The sequence below is a fragment of the Spermophilus citellus genome, assembly GCF_964194105.1.
Source record: "Spermophilus citellus genome assembly, chromosome: X".
Taxonomy (NCBI): Eukaryota; Metazoa; Chordata; class Mammalia; order Rodentia; family Sciuridae; genus Spermophilus; species Spermophilus citellus.
The window spans coordinates 404,144-414,143 of NC_138190.1; the positions used below are offsets into that span (position 1 = coordinate 404,144).

The 10,000-nt window shown below is 58.4% G+C and overlaps 1 protein-coding gene across 2 annotated transcripts in view; it reads right to left on the reverse strand.

Moving 5' to 3' along the window:
* P2RY8 (P2Y receptor family member 8) overlaps positions 1-4,792 on the reverse strand; it is a 27,366-nt gene extending 22,574 nt beyond the window's left edge. The window contains exon 1 of one of the 2 annotated variants that reach the window (XM_081276636.1): positions 4,740-4,792. The gene's annotated coding sequence lies outside the window, so the exon portion shown is untranslated. Of the gene's footprint in view, positions 1-4,334; positions 4,717-4,739 lie in introns of those variants that run through there. The other variant, XM_081276634.1, reaches the window with a different exon arrangement.
* Positions 4,793-10,000: the final 5,208 nt, after the last annotated feature.

The following is a 10,000-nucleotide window of genomic DNA, read 5'->3' on the forward strand; positions in this document are numbered from 1 at the left end:
TGGATGGATGGATGGGTAGTTGGGTGGATGGGTGGGTAGATAGAGAGTGGATGGAAGGATAGCTGTCCACTCATCCATTTTCTCTTTCTGTATCTGTCACTTATCTATTGATCATGCGTCTGCTGCTAATCCGTCCAGCCTAGGCCCTCTATCTCTTTGCTGTCTCCACCGGTCATCTCCATACCTACTTACCGTCTATCATCAATCTGTCTCTCACCATCCATTACCATCTAATTACCTGTTTGGTTATCTATCCATTATCTATCTATTTATCCATCTCCTACCACAGTGGTTCATGACTAGGGAAAAATCTCGTCACTCTCCTCTGCCCCCAAGGGACGCCTTTCAATGTCTGGAGACCTCCTTGGTTGTCATGGATTGGTGGCAGGTGCATGAATTGTTCCAATGTGGCCCACACCAGAGAAAATCGCCCCGCCTGGTGCCCGCACAGAGCAGCTGTGCCTCGAACCTGCACATCTCACACTGGACCCTGCCTCCCATTCACGCCCTGGCCTCACACACACCCCAGAACCCCATAACCAGGTCATTCATCCTGGCCTGACTGCTCACAGCCTGACGAGGTCAGATTTCCCCGCTGTGACAAAAATACCCAACAAAACAACTTAGAAGGTGAAAGGTTCATTGGGGGCCATGGTTTCAGAGGGTTTGGTCCATGGCTGGCTGCATTGCTATGAGCCTGAGGTGGAGCTGAACAACATGGCGGCCGGGTGTGGAGCAGGAAAGTGGTTCAGCTCAGGTTAGCCAAGAAGCAGAGAGAGAAGGGGAGAGGAGGAGGAGGAGATGGAGGAGGAGGAGGAAATGGAGGAGGAGGAGGGGGATGGAGGAGGAAGAGATGAAAGAGAAGGAGGACGAGGAGCAGGAGGAGGAGGAGGAGATGGAGGAGGAGGAGGAGGAAGAGATGGAAGATGAGGAGGAGGTGAAGGAGTAGATGGAGAAGGAAGAGGAGGAGGAGAAGGAGGGGGAGGAGGAGGAGGGGGAGCAGGAGGAGGAGGGGGAGATGGAGGAGGAGGAGATGGAAGAGGAGGAGGAGGAGGAGATGGAGGAGGAGGAGGAGGAGATGGAGGAGGAGGAGGAGGAGGAGATGGAGGAGGAGGAGGAAGAGGAGGAGGAGGAGGAGGAGAAGATGGAGGAGGAGGAGGAAATGGAGGAGGAGGAGGGGATGGAGGAGGAAGAGATGAAAGAGAAGGAGGACGAGGAGCAGGAGGAGGAGGAGGAGATGGAGGAGGAGGAGGAGGAGGAGAAGGAGGAAGAGGAGATGGAGGAGGAGGAGGAGGAGATGAAGGAGGAGGAGGAGGAGGAGATGGAGGAGGAGGAGATGGAGGAGGAGGAGGAGATGGAGGAGGAGGAGGAGATGGAGGAGGAGGAGGAGGAGGAGGAGGAGGAGATGGAGGAGGAGGAGGAGGAGGAGGAGATGGAGGAGGAGGAGGAGGAGGAGGAGGAGGAGATGGAGGAGAAGGAGGAGGAGGAGATGGAGGAGGAGGAGGAGAAGGAGATGGAGGAGGAGGAGGAGGAGGAGGAGGAGATGGAGGAGGAGGAGGAGATGGTGGAGGAGGAAGAGATGGAGGAGGAGGAGGAGATGGAGTAGTAGGAGGAGATGGAGGAGGAGGAGGAGATGGAGGAGGAGGAGGAGATGGAGGAGGAGGAGGAGATGGTGGAGGAGGAGGAGGAGATAGAGGAGGAGGAGATGGAGGAGGAGGAGGAGGAGATGGAGGAGGAGGAGGAGGAGATGGAGGAGGAGGAGGAGGAAGAGGAGGAGGAGGAGATGGAGGAGGAGGAGGAGGAGGAGGAGGAAAATGGCCGGGGACAGGATATAGTCCTCGAGGGCATGTCCCCCCAGGACACAGTCCGTCCAATTAGGTCCCCCTCCCAGGCTCCCCCACCCCAGCAGGCCATTGGGCTATGGATTGATCAATGGATTAATCCTGAGTGAGGTCAGAGCCCCTTGACCCATTCACTCCCCCGAGCCCCACCTCTGGTCCTTGCCAAGATTCCGCCTCCATGATGTCTGTCATCTCGGGGCTCCAAGCCCTGAGAGGGCCCCTGGCCTATCCCCCTGTCCCCATCACCCAGGTGACCCTGCCATGTGTCTTCCACAGCCCAGCTCCAGGGGCATCCGTTTCCAGCTAGAATCTTCCAGCATCAGTGTTGGGGATTTGCTGATGGAGTCTCACCCACCGGATGGGGGCCACCTTGGCCTCTGCATGTGGCAATGGTCCATCTGGGACACGCATGCCCTGTCCCCCAGTGGTCCTCTCCCTCCACTTACTACCTGGCCCAGCAAGCCCCAAGGCTCCCAGGAAGCCCTCTGGGATCCCTGCTCACCCTGAACCCTCCTGGCCTGAAGCCCACCTCTGTCTTGCTAGCCTGCTGGACCTCTGTGCTTGGCCAGCCCCTCCTTCCCCTCCTGTCCTGGGGGCACGTGCGGACCCCGCCCGGGTGTAAGGAGGACACCGGGGAAGCCTGGGAGCCCCCTCGCGGTGGGCAGCGACCCTGGGGGGTGGGGGCAGAGCTCTGGGTGCTGCCCAGGGGCCCTGGACAAACCCTCAGCAGGGGACGCAGAAGCAGGAGTAGGTGGGGGCTGGGCTCCTCGTGCCACCTGCAGCGCCGCCCGCCGCCACCAGGGGCCGAGAGGAGCTGGGCAGGACCCCGAGGGCTGGTGCAGGAGGGGCAGCCTAGGGAGGGGGGGCGCCCTGGGGAGAGGGTCACCTGGGGAGGTGGGCGGAGCTCCAGGAAGGGACGCGGCTGGGGACTGGGGAGGGGTCACCTGGGGAGGGGGTTGCCTGGGGAGGGGGCGCGCCTGGGGAGGGGGTCACTTGGGGAGTGTTTGCGAGGGGCAGGGCGCTCCTGGGAAGGTGGTGCTTGGGGAGGGGGCGCTGGAGCGGCACAGGCCGTGCATGGGGAGGGGCTTCTTGACCCTGGAACTCAACGCGGGCGGGGGCGCCCCCGGGGGATGCGCCGGGGGAAGGGGACGGGAGCAGACAGGGGCCTCGGAGGACAGGGCCACCCTCCCTCAGCTCGGTTACTAGCCTCTCGCTGCTTCTCCGCCCACCAACCCTAGGACACAATCAGAACTTGGGTAGGGTCCCCGTGCGGGTGGGTGGTCCCCAGAGGGTCGGGCTGTCCCTCTTCCCTCCCCGGGGTCTCTCAGTCCCCTGGACTCCCCTGGACGGCCTGGCAAGAAGCAGCCAGAAACCTGGACCGAGCACGGTATTGCACCCTTGGGGTCACGTGGGTCCCCTGGGTGCCTCCCGGGGCGCATCCAGAGCTCTGTCCAGGAGGGCGTGCACTGGCCTGGGGGTTCGTCCAGCGGGTGTCCACCAGCAAGCACCCTCCTCCAGAAGTGGAAAGGTTCTGAAACAATGGAGCTGATGTCCACTCCGAGCCAAGTGGGAGGCCAGCAGTCAGCCCCTGGGATTCTGTCTGGGCACCCCGGTTCCTCATCCGCTAGGGGACACCTCGGTCCTTTCCCTAGGACAACAAGTCCCTCCCTGACCTACTGATCTCTTTTCCTTGGGACGCGGACCAAGCCTTGCTCAGCTGATGAGACTATCACTACGTTAAGGAGGCTGGCCTCACACGTGTGATCCTCCTGCCCCAGCCTCCAGAGCTGGCTGAGTCTCACTGCTAAAGGCGACGAGGAGAGACCCAGAGACCAGCAGAGAGATTGACAGGATCACTCAGGGTGCCCTTCCCCCCCCCCACCCTGTGGCTTCCGCCACTCTCTAGGCGCCTTTGACCGAGGACCCCTCTTAAGATTGCTCACAGGGCACCAGACCACACACACAGGCGCGCGGAGCAAAACAAAAAGAAAAAGAAGAAGAAGAAAAGAAACCCAAAAATCCCCTTTTTGACTTTAAAAACAGAACCTCGGGACTGTGGTTTCTCTTTATAGACTGTGACCCCAACGGCGGCGCGGGGGGAGGGGGTGTCTTGTTTGTGTCGCCTGAAACTCCCGTTTCGGAAGCTCAGTGGATTCGGTTGGGCTTTGCGCGCGCTCGTTCTTTGCTCTGATTAAAACTCGCAGGGAACCCGGGTTTTGGGGAGCCAGCGCCTGCCACGGGCTGGGGACCCAAGGGGCTACCTCTCTCAAGACCCTCTCTGGGGGTCCCCTCTAAGCGGAATAACTGGGGAACTCGGGCTGCGACCTTGCAAAGCGCCCTGATGAGGTTTGGATCTCTTCTCATCTGTGCCTCCAAGAGCAGAGCCTGTCATTGACCTATGCATGTCCCCAATTCCCTGCTGGACCCTCGCTCTCTCCCAACAAGCCTCTCTTGTCCCCTGCCGAGCGCACAAGTGAGGACAAGGCGGCTTACCTGCACGAGTGGCGGCCAGAGTCACAGCTGCCTGCGGCAGGATCTGGGGGGGCGGGGGTAAAGTGGGATCCGAGACAGCGTCCCCAACCAGCCTCGGAGCGCTGGACTCCCGAAGCCAGCCCGTCGCCAGAGCCCCCCAAGTGCCTCTGAGTCAGCCCTTGTCGGCACCCAGGTCCCCGGGAAGCGCCCCTGGGTCTCGGCAGCAGCAGCCCGGTGAGCCGCCGCGGCTGCAGTGCACTCGCCGGCCATGCGTCCCGCGCCGCCCTCTCCAAATGCAAATTCTGCAGAGTCCACCTCCCAGCGACAGCGAGCCCTGGCGACGGCAGTTGGGGACTTGAGTGGAGGTGGAAAAGGAAACCTGTGTTGAAATTTCCTGTCACACTGCAGTCGCTCGCTCGCTCGTACCGAGAAGCCGCCGGCGCGCCCGTGCGCCACGCCTGCCTCCTCAGATCCTCGGCCTCCACGGAGGATGGGGGCCCCCTGCAGCCTCCACCCGCGCCTTGGACCTCTCCACCCGGGAAAGGAAGAAGCATTTTATTTTTCTAAGGTGGACTTGTCGTCCTAGTTGGGACCAATTTCCGTTTTTTTTTTTTAATTTTTTAAGTAAAAAAAAAAGAGATAAATGTGTATATTTGTGAGCAGAGCGTATTTCCTCTCGGGCTGAGCAGCTGCACGCATTGCGACATCTCTGTCCTAGGAAGCTAGAATGTCACATGTGAATGGCCTGGGGTCACTACTGCCTGCCACCCGTTGCTCCTGGCTTCACACTGTGCCCTGGACCTGGTGATGTCAGGACCTCCGTGGCATCTCAGGTACCAGCCCCCGGGCCGTGTCACCCACATGCGTGAAGGAACACTAGGACTTCGCCCCAGCGCTGCAGATGGCTCAACCTGGGCATTCCCCGGGGGTGGTGCATGGCTGTGACTTCATGCTCTGCAAATCCCCCCCTGGGCGCTGTGGACAGCTGGGAGGGGGCGTGGATTCCCTGAGGCCCTCCTGAGCCCCTGGTGTGTCCCTCCACCCACCACCGCCCAATCTTGCTGCTGGGTGCATGATGCTGACTCGGTTAGTCAAGGGGCACCTTAGAGGGTACACGGTGCCCGACAGTCCTAGGCACGGGGTCATCAGGAGCTCCCAACAGCAAAATCACTAGCAAAAAAAAAAAAAAAAAAGTAACATGGCATGGGACAGACTGGGGCCCTTATTGACAGTCCAAGCTGAACCCAAGGTTCCTAGCTCAAGGGGAAGGTTCACCTCTGAGCGGGCGCAGCGTCCAGTCTTCTGTTGGGGCCTGCAGCTGATGGACACGGGTCCACCCGCAGAGTGGAGGGCAGGTCTGCTTTCCTTAGGCCTCTGGGGACTTTGGCAAACACCCTCAGGGATGCCATCGGAAATGGATTCATCCTGAGCGCCCCTCGGGTCAGCCAGGTGGACAGGATTGGCTGATGTCGCTGACCATGATCGTCTCCAGCTCCATCCATTTTACGGGCAAATGCCATCCTTTCGTTCTTCTTCATGGCTGAGTAATATTCCACTGTCTATGCAGACCACATTTTTCTTCATCCGTTAATCGGTTGTGGGACACCTAGGCGGGTTCCCCAGGGCATCCCAGTGGCCTTCAAGACTGAGGCAAGATCCACAGCCTCTCCTTTGAGACCGCTGGAGTGGACCTAGAAGATGTAGTCACCGCCCCCCTCGGGGACCCCCGGGTCTGATGGAGGAGCCTCCTGAGCACATGCAAATCCCCCTCAAGCCTCCCCAGAGCCACCTCCTCCCAGGGCCAGACCTTGGAGCCCCCAGACCACAGGGTGTCCCAGACACTTAAGAGTTGCTGACCTGTCCATGCCTGCCCAGTTCCTCCTCTGTCTCAACCCCAAGATCAAGCTGAGACCCCGGGCGTCACCTTCTCTTCCCAGTCTGGACATCGTCATTGAGGTCCTTTATTTCTGGGCACGGTGACACATGCCTATTATCCCAGAGACTCTGGAGGCTGAGGCAGGAGGATTGCAAGTTGGAGGCCGGCCTCAGCAACAGCCAGGTGCTAAGCAACTCGGGGAGACCCTGTCTCTAAATAAAATGCAAAATAGGGCTGGGGAGGGGGGTCCTTCTCAGAGAGACCCGAGAGCCCCCTGCCGGTCCACCATGGAGGACCCAGGAGAAGGCGCCCTCTGGGAGCAGGAAGCAGCCTCAGCTGACCCCGGTCCGCCCACCTGGACCTGGGGCTGCAGCCCAGAGCTGGGGGCTGCGGGGTCCGCACTCATCGGGCACCGAGACCTGATCCTGAGAACCCAGGGTCCGTCCCCAGGCATCAGGGGAAAGGGGACTGATTCATCCCCAGGGAGGTGGCAGGACACGGAGCCCGGGGCCACCAGTCCCCTGAGGTGGCTCGGAGTCTGCGGGAGCCAAGGCAGGAGCCCGGTGCCGGCTGCCAATCATTTCACCAAGATGCAGAATCGGCGCGCGCCAGGACCCCGACGCGCACAGCCCCGGTTCCAAGTGGCCTCTCCCAGAGCCAAGCTGACCCCGGGGCTTCGCCGTGGTGGCCCCAGCTCGGGTCCTGCAGGAGCCCCGCGGCACCCGGGAGTCGGTTTCCTAGTGACCCAGTTCCTCCCTCCCTCCCCTGCACCAAGTTGTTTACACCGAGCCCCGGATGCACCCGCACGGGAAGAGGACGCGCCACGCCCTCCGCCCAGCGCACCGCAGACCCTGATCTTTGTCACCTCCCTTTCGGGTGCCTTCCCCTGCAGGGGTTGGGCACACCTCAGGGGCGCCCTGCACACCCCGGGGGTGGGGTGCATGCAGCTGGCCCGGGGAGGAAGGAATCTCAACAGGCAGGGGCCTGGGATTCTGGAGACACAGAGAGCACCACCTTTTTGTGCTTTGGGTGAATGCCATGAAAAACAGGGAGGGGGTGGCCCTGTGCCCAGTAGGCAAAGGGAGGGACCAGTCCCAATGTCCATCCGTGGAGGAGTGGAGACACAGGGCGCGCTTCAGCTAGGCTGTGGATTATTATGCAACCACGAAAAAGGAACGGAGGGACAGTGGGTGAAGGTTTTCCTCTTTTTGCATCTGCTCAAAGTGGCTTGCGTTGGGATCTGACCAGGCCAGCTCTGGCCAGAGACTATCTTGGTTCCCTGAAGGACCTGGGTGTGTGTGTGTGGGTGGGGGGTCCCTTAAAATTTGCTTCCAAAAAGAGGTGCCCGGGACATGCCCAGCGTCCCAGTGTCCGCCATCAGGAGGGCATCCGAGCTACCCACCAGGACGGAATGCTGCGCCACGGTGCACAAGTGAACTGAGCATTAGGAGTTGACATTCTCGGCAGAGAAAAATTGTCAAACACGGCCCTTCGCAGGAGCCAGCGTCTGGTAAAGTCGGGGAAGCCGGAGTCCAAAAGAGGAAAACAACGTCTGGTTCGTGCCCAGATTTAAAATGTTCCGTTAAAAATAGGCTCTGAGTTTCCGCGCATCTGTGCCATCCACGTCTCCAATTCTCTATGTGTTTTTAAACTATGTAAATGATCCCCCAAAAAAAGAATTAACCATGCCCCAAACCTGCACATCTTTCCTGCCCAACATCCCCGGCCTCTGGGCTTGGCCAGGAACCAGCTGGACTCTGACCGATTCCAACCTAACGTGCAATATCCGTGGCTCATCTGCCATTTTTTTTTTTTTTGCATTGATTTCCATTTCAAAATGGTGCTCTCCGATATTCATCTCGGTGACTGCGGTTTTCACTGTCCCCTTCAGTTTTGCTCATGAGGTGGGGGCTCCAGGGAGAGGCGGGTGTGGGGACCTCTTGGGGGTGACGAAGGGACAGCCCCAGGAGTGGAGGGGAGCGGGGACAGAGGGAGGTGACTCCAGGGTCCACACACTTGGTGGGTGTGCAGCCATCGGCTCCCCCGGGTGTGGTTGGGTGTCCGTGGTGTGCGACGGGCACATGAAGGCCTGCAGCGTCCAGTTGCTAGGATGGGATACACGGCACTCAGGGCATCTGCGCACATACTGGACAAACTGCTCATGGTGACCCTCATCTTGTGATCCGCCTTCACCTGCAGGGCCCTGGGGTCAGTAGGAGGGTCATGGAAAAGCATTATAGTGGTGGTCAGGATGGAGATGAGGCTCCCTGTCCATCTTCCTGTCTTCTGCACAGATGGATAGATGGGCAAGTGCACTTGGTGGGTGGGAGGGTGGACAGGTGGTTGGATGAGTGGATGGTTGGATGGAAAAGTGGATAAGTGGATGGATGGATAACTGGATGGATGGAGAAGTGGACTGATGGATGGATAAGTGGATGGATGGATGGATAAGTGGATAAATGGATGGATGGATGGATAAGTGGATGGATGGATGGATGGATGGATAAGTGGATAAATGGATGGATGGATGGATAAATGGATAAGTGGATGGATGGATGGGTAAGTGCATGGATGGATGGATAAGTGGATAAGTGGATGGATGGATGGATGGGTGGATGGATGGACGGATGGATGGATGGATGGAGAGGTAGACTGATGGATAAGTGGATGGATGGATGGATAACTGGATGGATGGATGGATAAGTGGATGGATGGATAAGTGGATGGGTGGATAGATGGGTGGATAAGTGGATGGATGGATAAGTGGATGGGTGGATAAGTGGATGGGTGGATGGATGGGTGGATAAGTGGATGGATGGATAAGTGGGTGGGTGGATAAGTGGATGGGTGGATAAGTGGATGGGTGGATAAGTGGATGGGTGGATGGATGGGTGGATAAGTGGATGGATGGATAAGTGGATGGGTGGATGGATGGGTGGATAAGTGGATGGATGGATAAGTGGATGGGTGGATAAGTGGATGGATGGATAAGTGGATGGGTGGATAAGTGGATGGATGGATAAGTGGATGGATGGATAAGTGGATGGGTGGATAAGTGGATGGATGGATAAGTGGATGGGTGGACAAGTGGATGGGTGGACAAGTGGATGGGTGGACAAGTGGATGGATGGATAAGTGGATGGGTGGATAAGTGGATGGATGGATAAGTGGATGGGTGGATGGATGGGTGGATAAGTGGATGGGTGGATAAGTGGATGGATGGATAAGTGGATGGCTGGATGGATGGGTGGATAAGTGGATGGATGGATAAGTGGATGGGTGGATAAGTGGATGGGTGGATAAGTGGATGGATGGATAAGTGGATGGGTGGATGGATGGGTGGATAAGTGGATGGATGGATAAGTGGATGGGTGGATAAGTGGATGGATGGATAAGTGGATGGGTGGACAAGTGGACGGATGGATAAGTGGATGGATGGATGGATGGGTGGATGGATGGATGGATGGGTGGATGGATGGATGGATAAGTGGATGGGTGGACAAGTGGATGGGTGGACAAGTGGATGGGTGGATAAGTGGATGGGTGGATAAGTGGATGGGTGGACAAGTGGATGGGTGGACAAGTGGATGGGTGGACAAGTGGACGGATGGATAAGTGGATGGATGGATGGATGGGTGGATGGATGGATGGATAAGTGGATGGGTGGACAAGTGGATGGGTGGACAAGTGGATGGGTGGACAAGTGGATGGGTGGACAAGTGGATGGGTGGATAAGTGGATGGATGGATAAGTGGATGGGTGGATAAGTGGATGGGTGGATAGGTAGATGGGTGGACAAGTGGATGGGTGG